At 34.2% G+C, this 12,717-nt stretch overlaps 1 long non-coding RNA gene across 1 annotated transcript in view; it reads right to left on the bottom strand.

Moving 5' to 3' along the window:
• Positions 1–12,717, bottom strand: part of LOC148049740 (uncharacterized) — an 84,089-nt gene that overhangs the window by 40,423 nt on the left and 30,949 nt on the right. Inside the window, exon 3 of the long non-coding RNA XR_015697986.1 lies at positions 1,996–2,085. This is a non-coding gene — a long non-coding RNA (uncharacterized LOC148049740). The remainder of the gene's footprint in view (positions 1–1,995; positions 2,086–12,717) is intronic.

The following is a 12,717-nucleotide window of genomic DNA, read 5'->3' as shown; positions in this document are numbered from 1 at the left end:
CATAGCGCATGGTGGCTTTCAGTTTAAAGGAACACATGAAGCAGATTCATATTTCTGTTGAGTGAAGATGTTGCAATGTACCACATAGGAGACCCTTGGAACAGGATGCAGAAAACTTTGTGGCCAGAATGGGATGATTGGCTGTTAGATTGACATTTTTGGGCAAGCAACCTGAAGTCATGTGGTTCAGAATGTGCCAGATAAAAGAGTAATGCTGTGTAAATTCATATATTAAAAATGCAGAGTGATGTCACTTCCGATGCACACTTAAAAAAAGGCAGCCCTTCTTTACAATACTTGAAATCTGTGGATTTAGAGAACTAAGATTGCTGCTAATGCTGCCCAGTTGGCCTGCATAAGCAGAGACTGGGAATTAATTTAACATGCAATTTTATATGGTACAGAGAGTACAGACTAATCTAATTTGCTCATAGGAATCTGATATTTTAATTTTAAATGCCTGATCTTTCAAACTTGGAACGTTGTGTAACATTTTAGGAAAATAAAGATAAAAACTTGGTTGAATTAAACATGACTTCTGGTGGCTTCATGGGCATGGCAGAAACTTTTTTTTTGTAATGTTATGCTTCTGGGATTTATTGTAGAGTACCAGTCTGGTGTACAGCCCTGTGGTGTTCTGGAATTTGCAGCATGAAATACCAGTGTTGCTTGCATTTTAAAGTGAGCATCATTTTCACACACATAGCTAAAGCACAAAAAGGACTTTCCCCCCTCATATGCCAGGATAACATTGTTGGAATAAGATTGCTGTATATGTACCAAACTTTCTGCCACATGTCACTGATAATTCTCTGTCTCTCCCTTTAAGAGACAATAAATGCCTAACAAAATATGCAATAGTATATACCATCTTTCAGCCCATCCTTTACTAACTCCCAGGATCAATGAGAAAATTTATGTTCCCACCTAGTAAGGGAAGAACATGGCATGGAAGTGAACTTCAGTATGTAGAACAAGACAGATGTAGATACATGGCTCATTCAGAAATATATTCCAATGTTGATGTTTATATGCAACTTTACACATTTCTATACATTCATTATTCACCAAGCCCAATGGAATAAATTCATGGTTTGGTATAAATGGGGATTATGTTCGGATCTGATGCAAAGCTGGTGCAAGATGTCTTATTCCCTTAGGTAAAGTAGTTGTTCCTGAACACATTCCATGCACGGTTAATGCAATGGTGTTCTTTACCATGCCACATGTGTATACTAATTTAGATGAATCTCTCTTCTTCTTTTCAGTATACAGCAATATCTGGAGTTTAGGAGGAACAACCTGAACATTCTTCCCTAAAAGCTACTGAACTTGTCTCATGCTTTTAATGCTAGAACTGCCCTTAATCAGAACAATGTGTTAAATATGGAATGTCCATGACTGCTAAGGATGATTGTTTGAATTTTAGGAGGGGATAAAACCTACTTCAGGATAAAAAATTTTTTAAACCTAGTTTCAACCTCATCTTCAATCGTTTGAAGATGAGGTTGCCATTGTTATCATCATATTTATGACTTGAATGAGTGTTGAATTTTTTCCAAACCCAGAAGATTGGTGTTCATAAGTCACATTTTACTGAATAACGCAGAGATCTTGATGTGGGGATTGATATTAGCTGATGTTTATCAAAGCATAATAGTAGAGAGGATTGGGCATATAAACAGTCTCCCCCCTGAACTATTTACTAACAACTGCTTTTTCTTTAAAAACTCTTGATGTTTTCCCTTATTTTGTCTTTTTTTTCTTTCATGATGCTTGCAAAAAGCATTTTAGAATTTAAAAAACATGAATTCTAAATCCTAAAAACACTTGTTAGCATCTCAATGGCTTCTGCTATTATTCTTTAAAAATAATTATAACGTAACATTTTTCAATAAGAGATAAAACTACAACAAAGACTTTGTAGAAGATAATAATCTTCCCTGTTGTTTTTCTTCTCTCTAATGTTTTCATAGCTAGATCCCATCTGTTTACCTTTTGAACTTTAATATCCATGTGTCATCAATATCACTAAAAGGTTGTGGCTTGGTGAACAGGAAATGATCCAGATGTTACAGCAATTCTCTGAGGAACAAAAGTAGAAGGGCATAAAATTAAGTGTGGCGTGTAAGGAAAATGAATAGAAATATTGTTCTCTCTCATAAGATTACAACTCAGGTAAGCTGATGAAAAGAAAGAGTTGGAGATTCAAGGTAGCATCTTCATAAAGGCTGCTCTTTCTCAGAAAATGTTGCAGTGATATCAATTGAAGATGGTCATAAAGTCATGGCAGAGGTGATTTTAAGAAGCTCTGTCCCTCTCCCCTTTTACACATTTTGCACACATCATACCCCCATCTTGACTTTTTTGAACTTCCTTGTGGATACCCCTGCAAGGTAGCATTATCACAAATGCACTCTGATGTTCATGTAATGCCAACTAAACAGGCATAATCAGGGGTCTCAATGCATACATGATATAGTTTGTTACATATAGGGAAAAATTGAGTCTTTTTAATAGAGAAATCAGGGGAGAGCAGTGATGGCCAGTGATTGTTTTTATATTAAGAACGGTATAAAATCTAGCATACTAGAAAATACTGGAAGACCACATACTTCCATACAATAGCATGGATACTAATATCTGTTTACAAATGTAGATTAGATGTGATCAAAAATGTAAATTAGGAATAAATTATCAAATCTGTTTATGGTCAAAATGCTGAAAGTGATCTTTGGATGGTGAAAGAGATTAGAAATGTGAGTAAAGGAAAAAAAGTTGTACCAAATAACACACATATTAATAAGGGATTAAAAGGAAAATTCAGTCACTCTATCAGTGAAATGGGCAGTCTCCAAATTTAATATTTTTTCAATAAAATTCATAAAAATAGATAAATAATAATCAATAGGGTCAGATCTGTTCACAGGGCTTATTTAAATCCACAATAACTGAAGTTTAACCATAATGCCTTCTAAAATATACAAAAAATGTCCACCACATCTAACAGGTTTTAAGTATAGAAATCTATTTCCATGGAGTTTTTGAGAATCAGAAATTGCAGATACCATAGGAGATTATTCTTCTTGTGCCATATCCATCATTGCATGTTGGCGATCATATTGGCCATCCTATTTTTATCAACAGCTACATGAAAAAGTGCTTTTCAGATTTGTACAAATCGGTGCCTTAGATTTTGAAGCCATGATGTTCTTCTGTCTGGACCTCTTCTTCTGCCTGGACTTCTGCCTTCAATCTTTCCTTGGAGGATTAAGTGAAGTATGCTGTTTTTTTCTGGGTGTCACATCACATGGGCAAAATATTCTAACTCTCACTTTTTTATGGTTTAGATAATTTCACTTGGCTTTCCCAGGCGCTTTATCACCTCCTCATTTCTGATTTTGTCAACCTAATTTATACATAACAGCCGCCTGTAAATCCACATTTCAAATGTTTCTAGTATCTTCAAGTGGCTTTTTGTCACAGACACAGATTATTAAAGCTCATTTGCCTGGGTGTATTATGACCATGACCAGATTCTCATTAAATTGCACAAATTATGAAGGAAAGTCACCAACTGTATATAAGTTGGCTGATGTCTCTTCTTCATAAAAATCGGGGGAACTGTATTAAAAAAGTCACATGATAGATTACCAAATTTGTGGAGGAGCTCTGGGGAGGCACAGGTTCACACTCTTAATTAAGATAGGAACTTTAAACAGTTGCAAATTGCATCTGTATTTGCTTTAAACTTTTCTTATTGAGTAAGTAATAGGACCTAAAAATACTTTTCTTCGGCTGGATTGTTTGTGCTGAAAATTCCAATTTGTGTTAATGATGGATGAACTTTAGGACATGACATCGAAGAAAGTCTGTGACTCCATCCTGCTATCCATAAGGAAAGAAAATGTTGTGGGTCTGAACAGCAATTTGTCACAATTTCCTATTATTTTCATAAGGTTTCTTTAAGCCATCCTATCACAGCAGGGAAAGAACAAGAGAAAGACATTGCCATTAATAATGCAGTATATTTCATGTCTGGGTTTTAACATGACCTGATTTGCTACTGTAAGCACTCATCAATACTGTAGCCTTTTCTTCTCTAGATTAAGCTGCTGAACAAAAATGATTTATAATCTCTCTCACCCCCCCCCCCACTTTGATTTGGTTCTTATTTAACTTCTTCAATTAGGCAATGTCTACATAGCCAGCTAAATGAATACCATATTTTTCAGAGTATAAGACGCACCTTAGTTTTTGGAGAGGTAAATAGGAAAAAACGTCTGCCTACTAGGTATTCATCTGGCTAGCGTCCTTCATCTGGTCAACTTCAGCACATAAATTTGCTGGTTTTGAGCATGTGCACGCTTTTATCCCCTAGTTGGGGATAAAAAACAACTTCTAAAGCACAGCTGATCGTTGGAGAGAGAAGCAATGAGAAAAACAGGCAAAGCACAGAAGATTGCTTCTCTCATTAGCACCTCATTAGGGCTGAAAAAAGCTTTGAAAAAGTTACATTCGGAGTATAAGACACACCCAAATTTTCAGTCTCCTTTGGGGGAGGGGGAGTCTTATACTCATTCATTATTACAATGTAAATATTTTAGCTAAATTCCTTTAAAAATGATCCCAGACATCTACAATTGTTCAGATCAGCAGTTTTTCTAGATTGGTACCACTTATTCAGAATGATACTTATTATTTTGTGTCTCAGGCAAAAATATTTCTGGACTTTTGTGTCAAAATACTCAAATTATGGATAGCTGTGTCACCTAATTAATAACATATATATTAGCAATGGAAATTCTGGTGTTGACTGTGCTCATGTTGAGGACTAACTGTAGGTTGAACTCAAGATAAAGAAGTAGGAAGTGTAAATAAAAATAAGAGATCTAAATGTTATTGACATTTAAATTAAGATAAATACATACAGTACAGTAAAATATTCCAATAGAATATTTATAGCTAAGAGTTGAACTGTAAAGTTCTTAGCATTCCTTGACCTTATTTGTACATACATTTCCAGATATTTCATTATCTGACTAGATAATATCATCAGTGTACGTGAGTATGGAGTTTTCTCCCTGTTTATATATATATTAGCTTGCCCTGCTAGTGTTCATGTGGATTGATTTTGTCATTGGTAGTTCTTTGATTAGGGTATTGATTTATTCTTGGTTGTTTGTCTGGTATTAATCCCTGTTTATCTGGATGTTGGATAAGATGTGTTCTGGTCTGTTTCTTTTCTACTTTGTTTTTATTGTTAGGATTACTGTTTTTATTGTTTCTTTTGTATGGTTATAAATGTGGTCTATCTCTATATATTTATTGTTGGCTGATTTGTCTGAATGGATCTACTTGTAGAAAAATTGTTGGAGGAATATATAGGAGTTCTAGACTTCTTGGAATTGTAGAAGTTTTCAATTTAATTTAGTCTAGGATGCTCTCAGTTTTTCAGTTGAAAGTATGTTGAGGCTGTCCATGTGCTGTAAGATTATGGAGCTTTCATTGTATCTTTTGAATACTGTGTTCATACTGTGTTTTTACAAGCAGATGAAATGGAAAAACGAAGTCCACATCCTTTCTATTATTATTTTTTAAATGAGATTGTTGTATTCTCAAATTATATTATATTGGAGCTATTTCCCGGATCTGAAACTAAGTCTAATGTTTACAAAGGGGAAGGATCAAACAATGTCATAAATTATACAATTTTAGACCAACCTTTCTGTATGAAGATTAATGACTCTTTGAATGTAGGAACAAAAGTCTGCACCAGATTGCTCTCTTTTGAGCTACTTAATTCAGTATTTTCTTTTTAAAAATAATTATATTGAGCTTGCCAATATGGATGCTGAAATCTATTTGAAAATTAGGACAATTGATCTTCAAAGTGTCACATTTTTATGTGTAACACTGTATTCTACCACATCTAAGTGGTTTTTTTATTTTATTTTTAGGAGCCATTCTTTATGTTAATTGGACATGTCTGAACAAGAAGTTCAGTGTTGTGCATGACATCTGGAGGAGCAATTTAGTTTTCAGTCTGGATGACAGATCTTATGTGAATTTATAGCAATGGGGCACACTTCAAATAAAAGAATCTGAAATATTAAAAAAAAGATTGATGAGATAACAATTTATATAAAAAGAGGGATTCCCATAGTTAGAGAATTCTTGGCCATTTCAAAGATTGACTTGGTATATACCATTTGTCACTAATAATTGAATGCTAGGAAGAATCTTGAGTCCTCTCTGACTTTCCTACCAATTTGCAATCCAAAATTATAGAGAGCATAGAACCTTCCTTCCTTCCTTCCTTCCTTCCTTCCTTCCTTCCTTCCTTCCTTCCTTCCTTCCTTCCTTCCTTCCTTCCTTCCTTCCTTCCTTCCTTGAGTTTTCTATCATTCAAGAAACCAACATTTTAAAGCAAATAATATAAAATAACAAGACTAGCTACTTATGCTATGCTGTCTACTAATTAGAATATTGATGGATGTCCATATATGTACTGTGTTTGAATGTTCCTCCCTCATCTAACTTTCTTTTGCATTGTCCACGAGAAGATGGAAACTGCAATTTAACCACAGGTTAAAGTTGGAAGTTTAAACCAATCATCCACATACAATGTCTGCAAGACAGCAACCAACCTCAGAGAGCACTAAGGCCCCCTTAAAGGTTCATTTAGGCTCATTCTTATAAGCAGCCAGCAGAATCAGCACTGCTAAGTTCCAGAAATTATGCCTGGAAGAGGAACCTGACAATTTTAAAAAGGAATCCCAAGCACTGCATACAACCTGCTGGCTCAGCTTGTTCATTCAACCTAAGGAGTGAATGTATTTTTAGAGCACTTCCACAGGAGGATTATGCACTGTTTGCAGGCAGCTTTGTCTATGATCTCAGCAAGTCAGTTACAATGCATTGGAAATGGCTGCAAGATAAAATCTTTTTGAAAAAGACTACATTCTTATTCTTATTCCACTCCTTCTTCTGGCTTCCAAAATTCAGATCTTATAAGGGAAATGTTAGTTTGGTTGCTTTGCAGATCTGCTTCAGCCTAAGCTACTGAAGAGCCATGATGACACAGTGGTTAGAATGCAGTATTGTAGGCTAACGCTGCTCACATTGCCAGGAGTTCAATTCCTTCGATCCTGACCTGCTGAAGGTTGACTCAGCCTTCCATCTTCCGAGGTTGGTAAAAGGTGGATGCAGATTGTTGGGGGCAATATGCTGACTCTGCAAACCACTTAGAGAGTGCTGTAAAGCACAATGGGGCAGTATATCAGTCTAAGTGCTACTGCTATTGCTAACAGCAGTGGTAAAATTGATAAAACTCTACAACCATGCACTGGCAATAAAAAGAAAATTGTTTCCTTCCAACTGTTACTCACCTGGAATTTTGCAGCCCATATATGGCAGCCCTAATTACTTTTCTCTTCAACAGTGAAAGAGCTGGCATGCAAAGCACCAGGTTAATACTTGTCTGCTTCCTTAGAGGAGAATGAAAGGCCAGGCAACAGTGACTTTGTGGTTTTCAGATTGCTTGTGAATTGTTTGAGGTTTGTGGAATGAAAATATTGGTGGTGTGGAAATTACTTGAATTAATGTTCTTTGTATAGTTAAGCTCAGGGGTAAAATTCAGCAGGTTATGACCAGTAATTTGGAGAACCGGCAAATATCACCTCTGGCTGGTTCCAGAGTGGGGTGGGAATGAGGATTTTTTAAAAAGATTTTTATTAACAAACATGTAAAATGCACACACACAAAAATTAGATGTACACCACATTTATACAATACAAAGAACTCCCTGTTCTTTATAATAGCAATCATCAATCGATACCGCTCACCTTATATTATTTCCCCTTCTATTGTATTTCATTTGGATTTCACCATTCTTAACCCTCTTATTTTACTCATTATTATTTTTGAGTTTTGTTATATTCTTTCACTGATTTTTGTTTCTGGGAATGGGGATTTTGCAATATCCTTCCCCTGGGAGTAAGGAGGTAATGGAAATTTTGCAGTATCCTTTCCCGGCCACGCCCACAATCCATGCCCACAAAACCGGCAGTAAAAAAATTTGAATTTCACCCGCTGGTTAAGCTGCAGTCTAAAACAGCAAAAACATTTATGATAATTTTGAAGCAACAACATCCTTTTTATTTAGAAGTGAGTTTGTGAACCTCAAGTCCACATTAGGGAACTTTCAAATGAGATATTTAAATCCTTCAAATGTCAAACCTTGCCCAATGTTTCTTTCTAAGTGTGTGCTTGCGCGCGCGTGTGTATGTGTGTGTTACAATAGAGATTTTGAAAATTTGCTTGAAGAAAACAAAATTTGGGTAAAAATTTGGAATGTTGAAAATGGTATTATAGTGTTTATAATAATATGAATATGTTATTTTTATTTTATGTTTTATTTTAAGTGGAAGCATTCAAATCTTCCTTTCTCCACTCCATTGCAAATAGTCATTAGTAAATGGCATTGATGGCTTTTAATTATTTAGCATTCCTGTAAGCCTTAAAGTCCCATTTCTGTACTACAATAGCAGCCTGAAAGCCATTTAAAATGTAATCTTGCAGCCAGAATTCTTTAGAGAGAATTTTGTCTAATTTACCATCTCATGAGTTTTATTGTTTTAACCATGCCACTGTAAGCTCTTATTTGGGGAAACAAACTCTGCATAGGACTCTATAATAAATGAGAGATTATTTAAACCAAGGTGAGTAACTGCAACTTTGGGTTTAACCTGTATAAGTTGTGCAACATTGACAGGGTGTTTCTCATCTTAGCAACCTACATGGCAAATGGATCACAATAACTGTCTATGGAGATTCTAAATTGCACCTCCATGATGTAATGCACAACACTGAACTTCTTGTTCAGACATGCCCAATTAACATAAAGAATAATCCAGGTCATCCAGTCTGAAGGTCATCAGTTATCCAGGTCATTCAGTCTGAAGAACTGAACTGAAGAAGCTTCTTGGATGAGAAGTGAAAAGTCTTCAAGGAAAAACAAAGAAAGTCCAGTTGCCTTTTGAGAAAGCACCTTTACTATTGTCATTAATTTTCCAAATATGTTGTTTGCTGAGTAATGGGACTTGTAATTGACCACATCTGTAGGTTGCCTAACTGGAAAAGACTGCCATTTTCTTGATTATCATCAGAGCTTTGTTTGCAAATTCTAGATTTGCATAGATACTAAATGATAGCAATGGCATTTAGGCATATATATTGCTCCATAGCATTTTACAGCACTCTCCGGATAGTTTAAAATGTAGAAGCGTTATTTGCATCTTGCCATCTACAATCTGAGTTCTTATTTTACAAACCTCAGAAGGATAGAAGGCTGAGTCAACCTTAAGCCTGGTTAGGCATAAACTCCAGGCTGTAGGCAGGGTTTTCCTGCAATACTGCACTTTAACCAGTTTCCTCAGGTGCCTGTTTCTGCTGGCTTAATATAATATCAAATCCAGTAATTAATATTCAATTATAATCATCAAGAGTTTTACCATGCCAATCTTTCTTACTTCTGATTATTTTTCTGCCTAGATGTTAAAATATTTGCCTTTGATATTTATTTATTTTTTGGGGGGAGGGGAGAGAAGGAATATTATATAGAGAGAGCTTTTCACTTAGCACAAGAAATATGACAATAATTGCATTTCAGCATAATTTTCATTGCAGTGAAAGATCTTACTGGCAGTGAAAAGTGATCTTGATAAACACATTTCAACCTTTTAATACTGATTGTTTCTTTAAAAAATCCTTCCCTGAAAAAGTTTTCATTTCAAAATTTAAACCTGAAAAACGAATACTAGAATTACACTAATATATAGCTTTGTAATTAGCTGATTTTTAAAGAATCTAGTTGTTCATGTCATCCAGCTCCCCATTGTGCTCTCTAGCAAAATAATTCTAAGACTACTCAACAGAGTTGTTAATCAGGTATGATTGATTGTTGCTGGTCCTGCAGTTTCGTTGTAAAACGTTTTTTTATTTTTCCTTTCAAATTCATTCTTTGATATACATTCTTAAAATTACTATTTAACATTTGTCAATTCATATCATTTTGCCGCCTGTATATTTACATTTTTATATTTTCCCTCCCCCTAATTTAATCATGTGTCATCTGAGATATTTATTTCAGGTTTTGTTCCTTTTTCTTTCTATTTGTATCTTTTTTCAAGCCACTCATAAAATCGCCCCGATGTGCTGTAGTACACAGATTCCTCTTTGTCCTTCATTCTCAATGTCAACATGTTCATTTCTGCCCAGTCTAATATCTTCTTTATTACTTTTCCTTCCGATGGGATTTTGTCTGCTTTCCAATTTTGTGCAAATACAATTCTAGCTGCTGTTATTATTTGTACAATCAAATATTAATCTTCCTTACTATATTTCTCTGGTAGAATATCCAATAAAAATACCTCTGGCTTAAACTCTATGGTTGATGTATCATTTTCTCTAACCATGTTTGTATTTTAACTCAATAACTTTTTGCGTCCCTACTCATCCACCACATATGATATCCTAGAAATTGGTGACATTTCCAACATTTAGCTGATTTATCCTTAAACATTTTTACTAATCTTTCAGGTGTCATGTGCCATCTATAAAACATTTTATATAAATTCTCTTTGTATGCTGTCGCTATTGTCAATTTATAGTTCATTTCCCATAGTTGTTGCCATTTTTCTAGTTCTACTGTATATCCAAAGTTTTCTGCCCATCTTATCATTGTTTCTTTAACCTCTTCTTCCTCTAAATTTATTCTAAGTAGATAACTGTATGATTTTTAAATCATTTTTTCATCTGTTCCCATGGGTATCCTATCTATTCCTGAATTTTCCATATTAAAACCATACTGTTCAACATCTTTCTCATATCTTGTTTGTATTTGCATTTGTTTAAACCATCCTATATCAATCCCTTGTTCTTCTAATTCTTTCTTCTGTTTTAGTTTTCCCTGTGCTGTTAGTATATCTTTGTACCTAATAATATTTTTCATACTAATTATATTTGGATGTGTCAAAGCTTCCACCGTTGAAAACCACATTGGTACTTCCATATAGTGCTTTTCTTTTACTTTTTCCCATACTGCATATAAACCATTTCTTACATAGTGTCTCTGAAAATAACCATGTATTCTATTTTTCCCATACCACAAAAATGCATGGCAACCCAGTTGCATATCATGTCCCTGCAAGGATAATAACCTTGAATTTCTTAATAATATCCATTTTTTATCCACATTAGAGCTGCTGCTTGATAGTATAATTCCCAACTTGGTATACCAAATCCACTTCTAATCCTTGAATCTTGTAACATTCTTATATTAATTCTCTCTTTCTTTCCTTGCCAAATATATTTTCCTATTATTTTATTTAGTTTTTCGAAGTACTTTTTTCCCAGTTTTATCAATATTGTTTGGAATAAAAATAATATTCTTGGTAATAAATTCATCTTAATTACTGCTATTCTTCCCATTAGTGATAGCTGTAAGATTTTCCATTTTTCTATATTCATTTCAATTTGATTTCTTAGTTTATAATAATTATCTTCCTTAATAGTTATGCATCTGGAAGTCAACCGTATTCCCAAATATTTCACTTTTTTACTATTTGAATATCTAATTTCTCCATTATTTCTCTTTTCTGTTTTCTCTGTTATGTTTTTCACTAAATTTTTTGTTTTATCTTTATTAATTTTCAATCTTGCCACTCCTCCATACTCTTCTATTTGTTCTAGTAGTTTTGGACCTGTTTCTATTGGATCTTCAATAATAAATACCAAGTCATCTGCAAATGCTTGCAATTTATATTCTATTTTTAACTTTCATTCCTTTTATATCTTTAACTTGCCTTATCTTTCCGTTCAAAATTTCTAGTGTCAATATGAATAATAGTGGAGGTAGCAGGCACCCTTGCCTAGTCCCTTTTCTAATTGGCACTTTTTCTGTCATAACTCCATTTATCATCACATTAGCCAGTTGTTCTTTATAGATAGTTTTAACCATATTTATGAATCCCTCCCCAAAATGTATCATTTGCAGTTGCATTATCATAAATTGCCAAGTTACATTATCAAAAGCTTTCTGCGCATCCAAAAATAACAATGCCATTTATTCCCCGGAATGTACTTCGTAATATTCTAATGCATTGAATATATACAGTATATTGAATATATTATAGCATATTATCTCTAATTTGTCTCTTGGGTAAAAAAAACATTTTGATCAGAGTGTATAAATTCACTTAACAGGCTTTTAATTCTTTCTGCCATTATCGATGCAAATATTTTATAATCCATGTTTAATAAAGAAATTGGTCTGTAGTTCTTTATTTGCTGCAAGTCTGTTTCTTCTTTTGGGATAAGAATTATATAAACTTCCAACCAAGAATCTGATATTTTTTGCTTTCAATAACAGCTCATTGAATACTTCTAGCATCATGTTGCTTAGCACATCTTGTAGTGTTTTGTAAAATTCTGCTGGTAATCCATCCAGACCTGGTGTTTTCCCTTTTTTTTGTCTTTTTATTGCTTCTATTACTTCCATCGTTGTTATTCTAGTGCCTTTTAAAAATTTTCTGGAATCTTAGGTATTTCTGCCTTCTCTACATACTGTTTTATCTTTTCATCTACCACTGTGTCTTGCTGGTATAATTCCTTATAATATTTTTCTACTATTTCTTCCTTTTCTTCCTTTTGATA

The sequence above is a fragment of the Thamnophis sirtalis genome, unplaced genomic scaffold (assembly GCF_051295495.1).
Source record: "Thamnophis sirtalis isolate CommonGarterSnake01/CBP01778 unplaced genomic scaffold, rThaSir2_p1.2 scaffold_1, whole genome shotgun sequence".
NCBI lineage: Eukaryota > Metazoa > Chordata > Lepidosauria > Squamata > Natricidae > Thamnophis > Thamnophis sirtalis.
The sequence above is the reverse complement of the archived record's forward strand: the minus strand, read 5'-3'. Positions and strand labels throughout refer to the sequence as shown.